The sequence below is a fragment of the Sorex araneus genome, chromosome 1 (genome assembly GCF_027595985.1).
Source record: "Sorex araneus isolate mSorAra2 chromosome 1, mSorAra2.pri, whole genome shotgun sequence".
NCBI lineage: Eukaryota > Metazoa > Chordata > Mammalia > Eulipotyphla > Soricidae > Sorex > Sorex araneus.
In genome coordinates this window covers 435,877,960-435,892,166 of record NC_073302.1, presented here as the reverse complement: position 1 = coordinate 435,892,166, position 14,207 = coordinate 435,877,960, and the positions used below count along the sequence as shown (strand labels likewise).

Sequence of the window (14,207 nt, the reverse complement as noted above, 5' to 3'; positions counted from 1 at the left end):
AGTAGAGAGGGTTTCTCAGGACCAACAATGTAAATATTTCTTTCCTTAGTATTAGGATATTGAAATCAGTACTCTAAGAAGTGGTATGGTGTGAAGGTACGAAAATGTTCGAAATAAGGGAGGGAAAGTAAACAAAGTTCAAGGAGCCCGGGAGATAGCTCGGAGGGCTGCCGTGTATGCCTTTGCATGTGGAAGCCCTGAGTTTGATCCCTGACACCTATGCATCCCTCCCCCCAGAGAACCCCTAGTGTCCTTGGACCTGAGCATGACCTCATTGCCAGGCCCAAGGACAGAACCATCAGGCTTGCACAGCCAGGCTATCACTGGGAGTGGCCTCTGGACCCCTAAGCTCTGCTTGAAAGCCCCCTTCCCTAAAATGTTCAAGAAGATCAGTCACAGCACGTCCCTATTGTCCCTATTACATAGCCTCACATAGCTCTTCATTGTTCTGTAGAATGGGGCATGTGATACTTGGGGGATAAGTATAAGACTTTGGTCCCGCCTGCCTTAAGTAGCCCAGAGTCTAGTGAAGATTCCATTTGCCCAAATCATTTACCAGGAAATAGGAGAGCAGCATCTCAAGAGGGAATTGGGCTGTAAAAGTTGAGAGGAGAGGATACATCCTGTGAAGGTCACTAGAGAAGTTGCAGAGTTTTTCTGGGCCTTAAAGCATTCAGTAGAGTTGAAGTAGTGGTGAGGCTTCAAGAAAGGCCAGTGAGGGCTGAGGGTCAGGACACTGACTCTTCAATAAAATAGGGCCCCTAGTGTAATGATTGTAAATAAATAGACTTTCAGAAGTTTGGTGGCATTTCTCTTCTATGATGACTCCACATCATTTTCTATTTTTTTTGGGGGGGAGGGCTACACCCAGCTGTGCTCAGGGCTTACTCCTGACTCCACACTCAGGGATCATTCCTGCTGGAACTTGGAGACCATAAGTGTGGTACCAGGGATTGAACCGGAGTTGGCTTCATGCAAGGCAAGGCATCTTAGCCCCTGGATGATCTCTCTGTATATTCCAGCCAATATACAATTCCAATCGTATTAAGGAACTTGTGGGTACCACCTTGACTAACAGCTTAGTGTGGAGAAATAATCCGTTAATCTTTGCCAAAGCTTTCTTATCAGCAGGCCAAAGCACACTGCATCCCGTTCTCCCAACTGACACCTTGTTCTTTTTTAGAATCCGTACTGCAGTAGCTATGCTAATAATTTGCTGAGAACAGATACAGCGGGTCAGATATATTTGGCAGAGTGGCTGATTCACAGTTCACTTTTGTTAGGGATTAATTTTTCTCCTAGTCAAAGCCACCTTCCTTTACCAGCAAAAGCACGTCATAGGTAAGGGGTAAAGAATAGAGATCATACCCACCTGTGATAGGCGACATCAAAGTTAGGTAAAACTTGGGGGCTGACGAGATAGATCACATGGTGAAGCAAGGCTTTGCATGTTAGGGGGCCAGGTTCAATCCCTGGTCCTGCAGGGTCTCCCAGACACACCCCAAGACCAGCGAGGCATGATGCATGAGCCTAGCTCATGAATGGGGAACTTGCCCAAGGCTTTGTTTAGGTCTTGGGTCTTTTTCCTGACTTGTATGTATAGATAAATGTCAGGAAAATGTTTTATTTTGATTGAATCCCGATGGGCTATTTGTTGTTACCTCCCAAGAGAGGATCGATCCACAAGATCTCTTAGGATCCAAGTGCTTCCAGGTAGTTTTCCTCCCCATTAGAGGGGATGGTTTGTGTTCCAGGAACACTTCAGGAACACTTGGTCAGCATTTAGGAATTGTTCTTCACATTAGATCTGATATATGTATATATAAAATATTGCTTCTTTTGGATCACACCCGGCGATGCACAGGGGTTACTCCTGGCTTTGCACTCAGGAATTTCTCCTGGCGGTGTTCAGGGGACCATATGAGATGCTGGGATTCGAACCCAGGTCAGCTGTGTGCAAGGCAAACACCCTACCTGCTGTATTATCGCTCCAGCCCAGATCTGATATTCTTGATTTTAATTTATTTTTATAATGACCACTCCCAGCAATGCTTGGCCCAGAGTTCAGAGTTTGGACAGCAGTGCCGGGGGCTGTATGATATCAGGGATTCAAGTCAGGACCTTGGACATACTAGGCTTTTGAGCTATCTCTTCAGTCCATATTTGGTGTCTTTATCTCTTTATCTGTGAAAATCACCTCAGAAAAACTAGAATTCCTTGTTTCTTAGTGCTGAAAAATGAGTAATTCATTATTTCTTGGAATGCCAGTGACTCCAATATCCTTGTTCAATTTTGTGTAGATTAAATGCATTTTTTCTATAATTGCTTCCAAGCCTGAAAGTAAGTGATAAGATAAACAGTTCAGTAAAGTCTCTCCAGGTCTATTAGAATTTTCTCTTTCTTTTATCCTCTTCCTTATGTGCTCTCTCCTCTCTCACCTTCTTCCTTTAATGTTTTCCTTCCTTGTTCTTCCCTTCCTCAGTCTCTCTTCTCCTCTTACCCTACCCTTGAACCCTAGGTCAATTCATTAGGATGGTATAGGCATTAAGTTCTTCTACTCATGAACCTCAGATGGATCGTAGATACCCCCCCTACCCCCCCACATTTATACGTAACATTTTGGTTTATCAACATTTCACTTCTGCAGAGTTCTGCACAGAGCCATGTTACTTTTTCTTAGATTCTAGGAAGGGTCTGTGACTCAAGAAAGGTTAAGAAATACTGGTCTGGGCTGGAGGGATCGTGCAGAATAGAAGGTACTTGTCTCTCACATAACTGACCCTGCTTCCATCTCCAAGCCTACAGTCCCCAAGCAACACCAGGAGTGATCCTTGAGCACAGAGCCAGGAGTAGACCCTGAGCACTGCTAAGGTGTGGCCCAAACCCCTAACATCCACTCGCCAAAAAGAAAAAGAGATACTGGTCCAAGACGACACAAGTTGCGTCTGCTTTGGGGGTTGAATTTTGCTGTTGATTTCTCTGAAACACTGAGGCTCCCGAACTTCCTGTGGTTCAGCAACCACAGGAACCAGGCCTCCTCATGTGGTCTCCGTCTCCCAGACCACCAGAAAGACACCCTGTCTGAAGGGCACCCATCTCTCCCCATGACTAAGGTTGCTAACCAGATGCTAAGCCGGCTTATTTTTGTTCCTTTAAAAAAATGTAAGGAGGTTATAAAGAGATAAGCAGAGACATCCAAGAAAAATAGCAGTGGATATTTTAATGCTTGAACTGAAAAACAAAAAGCCTGTATTTGAGCGACATTACCACATGGAGGGTAGAGCTTTGTGAGTTAACTATGATCATCATGTTCCTTTGTAATTATATTGGGTTGCCAGATATTTCTTTTCTTTGTTCTTCAATGTCAGTTTGATTTTTTTTTAAAGAGCAGAAACTTGGTAGTATTAGACCAAACCAGACACGACCCCTATCCTCCAAGATGACATAACAGCAAAGTTAGAAAATACGTAAACTATCCACAGATTCAGCCCAAACCAGAGGAACACAGAAGTGTCTGGTACTGTATCTTGCCCATGCACAAGTCAAGGTCACTTTGTTTTGTGTGTAATGAAGGACTAGGATGTGGCTATTCCAGGTCTGGAGAGGGTGGGGTGAGGAACATAAATAGTAATCATCTTCCTTTGGATTAATCTAGCAGCTTTCTCAAAATAGCAGGGGTGAGGGAAGGCGGGTCAGCTGGCTTGGTGTGGCTCCCCGCTATTTATGGAGCTCTTTCCACAGGGAGAGGAGAGCTCCACCAAGCGTGAAAGGTGAGCTGGCGTGAGTGAGCTTGGGGCAAGTGGAACATCCTGGCGGAAGGCAAAAATCTTGGAGTTGGATGAGTTACAGGGTCTCTAGGAAGTAGGATGTGGGATGGTGCTGTTTTCAAACCAGAAGAAGAAACTAAGTTGTCGTAGGGTGTGAGGCCGGAGCGGGGGAGGGCGCAGGGATAGAAGGATGCAGGGAGAACAGACAGTCTGCAACTTGCATGACTTCCAGATCGTGTGTCAAGAAAAGGGGAGAGAAGAGTCGTAGAAGACTTAGGTCTCCAGTGGACAGTGCTGAAGAGCGTTCCAGGCAGGTGGCACCTGAAAGAAAGTTGCAGAGGTGATGACTGGCTGTACTTTCATTATTTATCATCTGAACTACTGATGTGTCTCAGTCAGAGCTGGCTGGGAGTAGGTAGGTGAGCATGCTATCCTCTTCTGGAGAGCACCTGGGTCCGAAATGAATAACTGGAATTGGGTTGATAGATGAGCAAAGGACTAATTGCCTTCTCTGAGTCTGAAGCCTGGGTTAGGACTCCAAGCTCTTTGGTTTCTCCATGTCATTTGTGATACCATATTTTATTACTTTTTTTATTTTCCTAGCAGGGAAAAAAAGCAGGCTGGGGAGATGTGTTGGATAACGTTGGGTTGTCCTTGCTCCTCCCACAAGGAGCTTAGGTTTATTGAGCCACTCCCACAACAGTGCCCCTGAGGCACAACCAAACTAATATCAGGCACTAATAATCCTATATTGAGGGGCCGGAGCGATAGCACAGCCGGTAGGGCGTTTGCCTTGCACGCGGCCGACCTGGGTTCGATCCCCGGCATCCCATATGGTCCCCCAAGCACTGCCAGGAGCAATTCCTGAGTGCAAAGCCAGGAGTAACCCCTGAGCATCACTGGGTGTGACCCAAAAAGCAAAAAAAAAATCCTATATTGATTTCCTCTTTCCATTATGTCACTTGCATGGTTTAATTTAGCAATGTCCATTTGGTATACACACAGGAAGACAGTTGATGCTATGCTTTGTAACATGGGAGTTAATTGACTCCAAATAATATTTACTCCTGGGCATCCATCATATTTACCTGACTTAAACCTCAGTTGCCCTTACTTCCTAACACCCCTGTTAGGAAGTCCTGACGAAGGGACCGGATGGACCCAGGGCAAGCTGTAAGCTACCCTGACCTCAAAAGGAGACCAGCTGAGTGCCACAAGTATAATAAGTTAAGAGCACGGTCGTGAGAGATGGTTCAAGGAGCTGAATTCATGGTTTGCATGCGTGAGGCCCAGGTTCAATCTCTGAAACTCTGTGGTCCTTTGAGGTATGCCACATGTGACCTAAAATATAGGATGCTTCCGCACTTTTGAACTTACAGACCATGATGACTTCTTTGCCTGGATTAGTATTAAAAAAGCAATTTTGTGGGGACTGGCGATAGAGTACAGAAGTAAGTCTCTTGTCTTGCATGCTGCCATCCCGGTATCATCCTAGCACCACATAGGGTTTCCTGAGCTCAGCCAGGTGTGACCCAGAAACAAAACCGTGAAGAGTGGGGACTAGAGCAATAGCACAGCAGGTAGGGCATTTGCCTTGCATGCCGCCGACCCGGGTTTGATTTCCAGCATCTCACATGGTCCCTGAGCACTGCCAGGAGTAATTCCTAAGTACAGAGCCAGGAGTTAACCCCTGTGCATTGCTGGGTGGACCCAAAAAGGAAAAAAAAAATGAAGAGTGATTTTTCCATTGCTATAGCAATTTATAGACTAAACCAATTTTTTTATAATGTAGGAGCACTGCTATTTATTCAGCCATTGATTAAGCTGATTAAATTGGATATGAACTTTATATTACTTTAAAAATATTATTTATTATTTATTATTTTTTAATTTTTAAATTTTATAAACTAGTTCACAATGTTTGATTATATTCAATATTCAAACACCAATCCCACCACCATTAAACCTTCCCACCACCAAATTCGGGATGGTCCCATCCCAAACCCCAGACCGCATCCCAAAACACAACTGAAATAATATATTTCATATTGTCTATTATGAAGAACTGCTGAACATGCTTACATAAAAGTGTTGCTATAGGAAACAGGGGGAAGATTGTTCTCTTTTGGCAGGAGCCATTAAGACATTCTATAGGATATCACTAACGTGTTGTTAAAGTTTGGGTGATGTGAGCTTCGGTATATATATCTGAAAATATGCATATATGCATATATATATATTTCCCTCTATGATTTGTTGCCTACTATCTGAGCCCTATCAATTGTGGTGTGGTAATTATGGAGAATGGGTAGGGAGTATTTTTTAATGTGTTGTGCAGCCACAAATGTGGCCGCATGGTCCAGGAATATGTTTGCTCATATGTGAGGCTGGACCTGAGTGCATTGGTGGCAGTTCTAATTCTAAGCCAATCTTTTGAAGGCAGTCATTTGTTCCCCAGCTACTTCCTTAATTCATAGACGAGCACAGTTGCCTCAAGAAGACCTGAGATGCAGTATCGCCCTATGTATAAGTTCATGTCGAGAGTCAGCTGGTCTGGGTTTGCATCTGGGCTCTTCCGCCTTCCCGTGACCCTGGACAGGTTGCTCCATGCTGTGCCTTGCTTTCCTGAACATTAAAATGGGAAGAATACACCATCCCATTGCAGGAATCAAATGTGCTAATAGGCATCGATCATGTAGAAAAGTGTTCCACAATTAGTAACTGCTACATAAACATTAGCTGTTATGATTATCTTTACACCAGCAACCACAAAATGAAAGAGATTGTTCACTTGCTGCCCGCAGTATGAGTGAGAAGAGTAAGGTGAAGGCTGCCTGTACAACACAGCCCAGAAAGAGCACAGAGTCAGGGGTTTGCTGATAGGAACCGTCTTGATCAGAGCACACCTATATCTGCAAATATCACAGAGGCTCTAGTCCAGTGACCAGGCTCAGATCTTTGTAGCCGCTATTGGTTGTCCTGAAAACTGGTGCTCTTTGGTGGGGGTGGGGGGGGGTGTTGAATTCAAAGTTTCTATTAGCTAAGGTGGGACATAGACAAAGAACCACCTAGTAGCACCTTTGTGGCTAATTGCAGGCTCAAAATAGTGTGAATCAAGGAATAATTAGTATGCACAGGGGTTACTCCTGGCTCTGCACTCAGGAATCACTCCTGGCGGTACTCGGAGGACCATATGGGATGCTGGGAATCGAACCAGGTTGTTCACATGCAAGGCAAATGCCCTACCTGCTATATTATTGCTCCAGCCCCGGAATAATGACTCTTGACTTGAGATCAGTTCAATCCTGGGGCTCTTCAAAAGCAAATCCCATCAGGAGGAGTCTGTGGAGCTGAGGTACGACCACTACTGTGGACCAGCTGTGGAACCTGGGCTGAGCCATTTAATCGCTTGTGTTTTTTTTGTTCGTAAAGTGAGGCATGCTTTACCCTAGGGTTAAATTCATAAAATATGCAAAGACCTCAGAACATACACAGCTCCTGGCAAATGCTTGCTAGGTGTGAAGGGCTGTTTGTTTTGACCTTTGTCACCACCTCCTCAAGGCATGAATCAAGGTGTCTCAGGGTTACGGAACTCCAAGGAGCCAGCAGGCCCCGTGCAGGTCCTCTCTCTCCCGTCCCAACTTGCAGTGAGCAGTCGTTTAATGGGTCGGACGCTTTCAGCCCAACCCCTCCCCCACTGTCCACAACCGGGCCTTTGTGTGTTTTCCTTTAAGAGTTCTCGATTGAGAACTGGTCAAGATTTGTCAGCATCTTTGAAAATATTCTGTGGGAAAATTCAGTTATTGAAGAACTGAACTTAGATGAAGTATGCACTCAACAACCCCGGCTATCTCCCTGGTTCCCAGTCTCCAGTTTGATCTTTTCCCCTTCTTCAAAGGGATCATATTCAGTGCAGTGTTTTATGTTCTACACTGGGAACGGATGGGAGAATTTGCCTTTTTGCATTGCCTCTCTGGTGGCTTCAAGTTTGTCTTTCCACCCCCCATTCCTCTAACTACTCTGTTATTTGGTAATTTTTGCAACTACTCCCATTGCTCATAGCTGCTGAATTTTGTCCTAAAATGTAAAAGGTTTACTCATTCCCATGACACAGTGGCTCGTTTTCTGTTCTTAATGAGAGCTGTGCGGTGATGCTGAGCCAAGTGCCAGTTGGGTTTGGATTCCCTCCCTCCCTCCCTCCCTCCCTCCCTCCCTCCCTCCCTCCCTCCCTCCCTCCCTCCCTCCTTCCTTCCTTCCTTCCTTCCTTCCTTCCTTCCTTCCTTCCTTCCTTCCTTCCTTCCTTCTTTCCTTCCTTCCCTCCCTCCCTCCTTTCCTTCCTTCCTTCCTTCCTTCCTTCTTTCCTTCCTTCCCTCCCTCCCTCCTTTCCTTCCTTCCTTCCTTCCTTCCTTCCTTCCTTCCTTCCTTCCTTCCTTCCTTCCTTCCTTCCTTCCTTCCTTCCTTCCTCCCTCCCTCCCTCCCTCCCTCCCTCCCTCCCTCCCTCCCTCCCTCCCTCCCTCCCTCCCTCCCTCCCTCCCTCCTTCCTTCCTTCCTTCCTTCCTTCCTTCCTTCCTTCCTTCCTTCCTTCCTTCCTTCCTTCCTTCTGTTTTTGGCCCACACCTGGCTGCTCTTAGGGCTTACTCCAGGCTCTGTGCTCAGGGGTCACTCCTGACAATGCTGGTGCTTGAGGGACCATATGCAGTGCCAGGAATTGAACCTGGATCTGTGCACAAGCACCTCACCCACTGTACTACCTCTTTAGTCCCTGCGTTTGACCTTTGACAGGAAGTTTTTATAAGTAAAACCAGCTGGCGTGATGATTGCATTCTTCTTACTCCCCCACGTCTGCATTGCTGGTCTTATGGGTGATGCTTTTTCTCCAGAAATGCAATTTACAAGCTGTATAAGCACAATCTAAAAGAAACCTCTTCCCTGCCCACCCCTCCCCACCCCACTCTGCTTCAATATCTGAACGTCAGCTTTCAGAAATTAAAGAATATGAAGTATGTACTGATTCTTGCTTTTGTTGTGTAGCCATTACCTTAGATATCCATGGATATTTCAGCTTTAAACCATGGTGATTCTACTGAGTCCCCCACCCCCAACAAAATGAAAGTACCAAATAGGCCATGTGGATAAATGATGTGGGCCACTCACTCCCTTCACCCTTTGCGAACCCCTTGGCTCGTATGTCATATTGCTCATTTTGTTTTCTTGGGTTGGGTATATCTTTCCGTGAAGGGGCAGAGGACCAGCTGACACCCAGCGGTAGTTTAGAATGAAACCTCTCTTCTCTCACTCCAGCCGCTGCTGGGATGTTTGTGTTGCTGGCTGACTTTCTTCTTCTGAAGTCATTCACTTTGTGATGTAGCTGGTAGGTGTAATCACTCGGCCCACAGATATTTGTTGAGATGGTTCGCCGTGAATGGTTCGCCGTGAATGGTTTGGAGGAGTTATTACAGAGTTGTCACGGCTTCGTGAGAGTAGATCCAAAAGAGAGGCGCTTGCCTGTGCATTCAGCTGCGCTGCGTCAACTGGTTCTGCTTCTGGTTTTGCCGTCCCCAAACTCACTTGGTTTAGCGACGATCATTTATGTCGATAACTCCGGTGTCTGTGCCTTGGCTGGAGGCTGGCTCTTTGAGAGAGGGGGCAGCTGAGTGAATGTTTTGCTTTCATCCAGATTCAGGATTTGGCGGGTCTGGGCTTAGGAGGGGGCTTCTCTCCGAGGAGCCTGTCACCCTTTGCTTGCCGTCGTCTGCGTCTTATTCTGACACGGCCTTCTTCTTTTGGTGGTGGAAGAGCTAAAGTAACACCATCATAGCCGCACATTTCAAGGCTCTCTATGAGTTAAGGAGTGAATATCTCATCGGCCAAAGAACGCCCAGTGAGTGACCTGTGCCCAGGTGGAGATTCATTCGCGATGGAGGGCGCAGCTCAGTTCTGTGGAGAGAGGAGAGATGGAAGGCCAGCGATGCCTTTCATTACATACCTGGTGCTGGCCAAATCTTTCTGTATCAAGACTCCTGCCTACGAATGGCCACCCTACGGTGTAAAATGGAGCGGACAGAAGCAGGCTGTGCCACGGGTGATCCTCTGGGGACAATATACTCTTAGTATATAAATTAAAATAGACTGTAAAATTTAGAGGGAAAAAAGTCACCAGTGTTCTGAATTATTCTCTAGTGACATTTTTCCTATTTTGACTTATTTCCTTTCAGTCTTTTTTTTAAAAATTACTCTATTCATGGTATACAAATTAGTTTTTTTATATTAGTTTTTTGTATTAGTTTTTTTATATTAGTTTTTTTTTAATCCCATGTAAGTGTTTGCCTTGTTACCAAAAGGACTATATAAATATAAAATTACTGGTGCAGAAATTAATTTTCCATTGCATAGATGCACCTAACCATCAAGCATGCCCTTATGGTTCCATGCTTTGGCTGTTTTCAGTGGCATGTGATTACACATCAGTGAGCATGAGTGCACACATCACGTGTCCTTACCTCCGCAGAAGGAATACTGGCCCAGAGCATGGACAGGGTCCTGCCCCCCTCCCCCCCATTCGCTGTGTGACCCGGACCCATCCGGCCTGGGTCAGTTTTCCCCGATAAGACACGCTGTCTTCGAGCCGGGTGGCCGTGAGTGACCGTGATTCTAACCTGAGCGGTATCTCCTTTTTTCCCCAAGTTGAAGACAGAGCATCGCACTGCAGGGAGGAAGCCCCGAAAGGCAGCACCCGCTGTTAGTCCTCACCAAGGCTCCCGAGGAAAAGCCGCTGGCCTGGCCTTCTCACTGGGGGAGAAGTGTCCACTTATCCTTGAGAGGGAGTTTCTTTCTGGAGCAGGGGGCTGGGGGCTGTGCCCGGGGCTTCCCTCTGGCCCTGCTCAGCGATCACCTGCCGTGCCAGGGAAGGGTCGAGTGCAAGACGAGCGCCTTAGCCCCTGTACGATCTCTCTGGCCCCGGGGAGAGGTTTGGTTTCAACGTTCAGGTATCCTTTACCTCCCGGCCTGTGTCCCTGGCACTGCAATGGTTAGAGACCTACGGCTCAGACGAGGCTGAGGAGGCCAAGCCGGAAGCTCTCTCTGGACCTAGTTTATGGCCCAGCACACTTGCCGCTCGATGGGAAGGACGCGTTTCTTCATCTGTTTCCTCTCTGCGTTGTCTTTAGCATTTGCTCTTCCGTATTTATTTAGTCACAGCTATGTGATCAGAAGCCTCTGATCTCACCTCCCCACTCCCGGGTCACGGCTGGTGACCTTTTTCTCGGAGATGCCTCCTGACCGCTCTTAGATACCAAGCCTGTATTTCATCATACTGTCTCCGTGGCCAACTTCTGTTTTCTTATTTTTATTTATTTATTTTTTTGCTTCTTGGGTCACACCCAGTGATGCACAGGGGTTACTCCTGGCTCGTGCACTCAGGAATTACTTTTGGTGGTGCTTGGGGAACCATATGGGATGCTGGGAATCGAACCCGGGTCGGCTGCGTGCAAGGCAAACACCCTACCCGCTGTGCTATCGCTCCAGCTCCTCCCGCCCAACTTCTAGGGACAAATTTGGATCCTTGTGGACGGGCAATATGTGTTGAGTGGAGAGTGATTTGTTCTCTCCCCTACCCCCTCTCCTGCCCTGTCCGCATTCTTCCCTGAGTGTGACTTCCTTGCAGCGGACAGTCTTCGAGACCCTGAACTTGGACCAGCGTTAGAATCTTCTTTTCCTCCACCTGCTTCTCTTCTTGTTCGACTCTTCCTCTGTTTGCTTCTCTCAGCCGTGCCAGAGGGCCCGCCAGCGCAGCTCACATCCCACGAAGGATGGAAAGCCCCCCATTGTGGCCCCTGTCCTGATGGGGGAGTTTCTAAAAGCAGAATAGCACCAAGCCAGAGGAGTCAAGTCCATATTCTTGTTTCTCCTGTGAATCGGTTCAGCATTCAGCAGTACGGCGGGGGTGGGGGGGAGGGGAATCATTTTTCGCTGTGAGTGTGAATCTAGCTTCCTTCTGGGCTGGAGGGGTGTTGCTTATGAAATGCTGTGGCCATTTCCAGCTTCACTTTTTCCTCTGGTGCCCACCACTATCCCCCTGACCCCCTCCCCGCCCCCCACCTAAGCCAGGTGACTCTAACAAAACTTGATTCTAGTTCTCTGGTGTAAGATGATGTTATAATGTGAATGACTGCTCCTTGGCGGTGCAGTAGTCACTTACTCTGGATGCCGTGTGTGTGTGTGTGTGTATGTGTGTGTGTGTGTGTGTGTGTGTGTGTTTGCAAGTCAAGCGAGCCTAGCTTTTCTCTCTTCTACTTTGGTTTTAGTGAACTTTGGCGTCAGCTGCTGACTTTGGGAGTCTGGCTGGCTCGGCACCCCTTTGTGACTTCCCGGTTTCCCGTCCCATCTTCTTCCCTCCTTATCCAGGCAGCGCCGAGTGACCAGCTCTGAAGCCACTGGGTTAGAAATGCACGTTGCTGCCCAGCGGCTGAGAAGCGTGTTTCCATGCTACAGCGGCCTCTGTCTGGTCGCTTTGTTGCTGTTCCAGGCCTGGGAGTGATCACAAAGCCAGAAGCCAGCCAAGACCCAGCCTCGCCAAGCGCCAGCCCTTTTCTCTGGAGGATTCATTCAAGCGAGAAGCAGATGTTCTTTTTTGTTTATTTTGTTTGGGTTTTTTTGGGGGGTAGGAGGCTGGGGCACACCCCGCGGTGCCCAGGACTTACTCCTGGCTCTGCACTCAGGGATCATTCTTGGCAGACTCCGGGAACTAATGGAATGTGTATGTGGGGGGGATCAAACCGAGGTCAGCCGCATGCAAGGCAAGACCCGACCCCTGTTCTATTGCTCGGGCTCCATAGATGCGTGTTTTCAATGCAGAGCTTTCCCTGGAGGCTCAGTGCAGTTCTCCATGTCTGGTCAAATCCGAAGGATAAGTGGATGTGTTGGGCACCATAAGAAAACAAAAGACTGAGAACAAAAAGGGAGAAGCTGTAGAAACAGATAACCGTGTATCTGTAGGAGACTAGAGTCTCCATCACAGCCTTCTCTCCTGAGACCCTGGGGGCCGTTGGTTCGCTTCTTTCCTACTTAAAAATAAATAGGGGAGAGGGAATGGCTGGAGAGATGGTGCAGTGGGTAGGGCGCTTGTCTTGTGTAAAATTGACCCAGGCTTGAAACTCAGTACCCCGTATGGTCCCCCAAGCCTGCCAGAAGTAATCTCTGATCACAGAGCCAGGAATAAGAAAAAAAAATGCGATAAAGATGTTTTTAATTAATTTTTATTATAGCTTAGGTAGTATGGTGACAATAGCATTAAAGTTTATGGTGTGGATGTACAGAGTAACTGTGGCCTCACCAACCCCGAGACCCTCCAGCACTGCCCCCGTGTCCCTTTTAATCTGCCTGTCCGTCCCCTGCCCTCTCCATCAAGCTCCTGGTGCTTGGCAATATGAGTTTTGTAGCCCATGACGAAAAGTTTGTCATTGTTTGAAACTGTCTGTTCCCTCACTTTGTCTCTTAATCACAGATAAGGGAGAACACCTGGCATTTGTCCTTCTTCCAACTTCACAGAACAATGCGATATCCTCCTGTTTCATCCATTTTGTTGTCAATTCCCTGATTTCAGCTTTTCTTACAGCTTCAGAGTACTCAAGTGTGTGTGTGGGGTGTGTGTGTGTGTGTGTGTGTGTGTGTGTGTGTGTGTGTGTGTGTGTGTGTGTATCAATTCATGTATCATTAGATATTTGGATTGTTCTTTCTGTGTCCTGGCTATTATACTAAGTATTGCAGTGGGCATAGGTGTGTATATATCTTTTGAAAATTTGTATTTTTATGTTTTGGGAGTAGGTGCAAAGAAGTGTAATTGATGGATCATATGGAAGCTTATTATTCCTTATCTGAGGACTTTTCATACTGTTTTCTATACAGACTGAACAAGATGACATTCAATTAAAGAACTTTTTGCATGGCAAAAGAAACTTGGGCTAAAATAAAAAGACACTACTAAATGGAAGAAAATATTTTCACAATATACATCTGAAAGGGGTAATATCTAAGATCACAAAGTTCAGCTACAAAAAGCTAAGAATCCTATCAGAAGTGACCTGGAGAAGTAGTGCAGTGTGTAAGACACTTGCCTTGCACGCAGCCAAACAGGGTTCAATCCCTAGCACCATGTTTGGTATCCTGAGCCCTGCCAGGAATGATTCAGTAGCACAGAGCCAGGAGTAAGCCCTGTACACAGCTGGGTATGGTACCAAAAAGGGGGAAAGGGTGAATATATATTTCTTCTCTGCAGACGAAATATAGAGGACCAGTGAGCAGGTGAAAAAGTGCTCATCATCACTTATTGAGGAAATACAATTCAAAACAATGAGTTATCATTTCTCACCAGTAAGGATGGCATATATTGGGGCTGGAGCCATAGTACAGCAGGTGGGGTGTTTGCCTTGCACGCGGCTGATC

At 46.7% G+C, this 14,207-nt stretch overlaps 1 protein-coding gene across 1 annotated transcript in view; it reads left to right on the top strand.

Moving 5' to 3' along the window:
• The window catches only part of CREB3L2 (cAMP responsive element binding protein 3 like 2), a 140,063-nt gene that overhangs the window by 85,496 nt on the left and 40,360 nt on the right, over nucleotides 1-14,207 (top strand). The gene's annotated exons all lie outside the window — the stretch shown is intronic.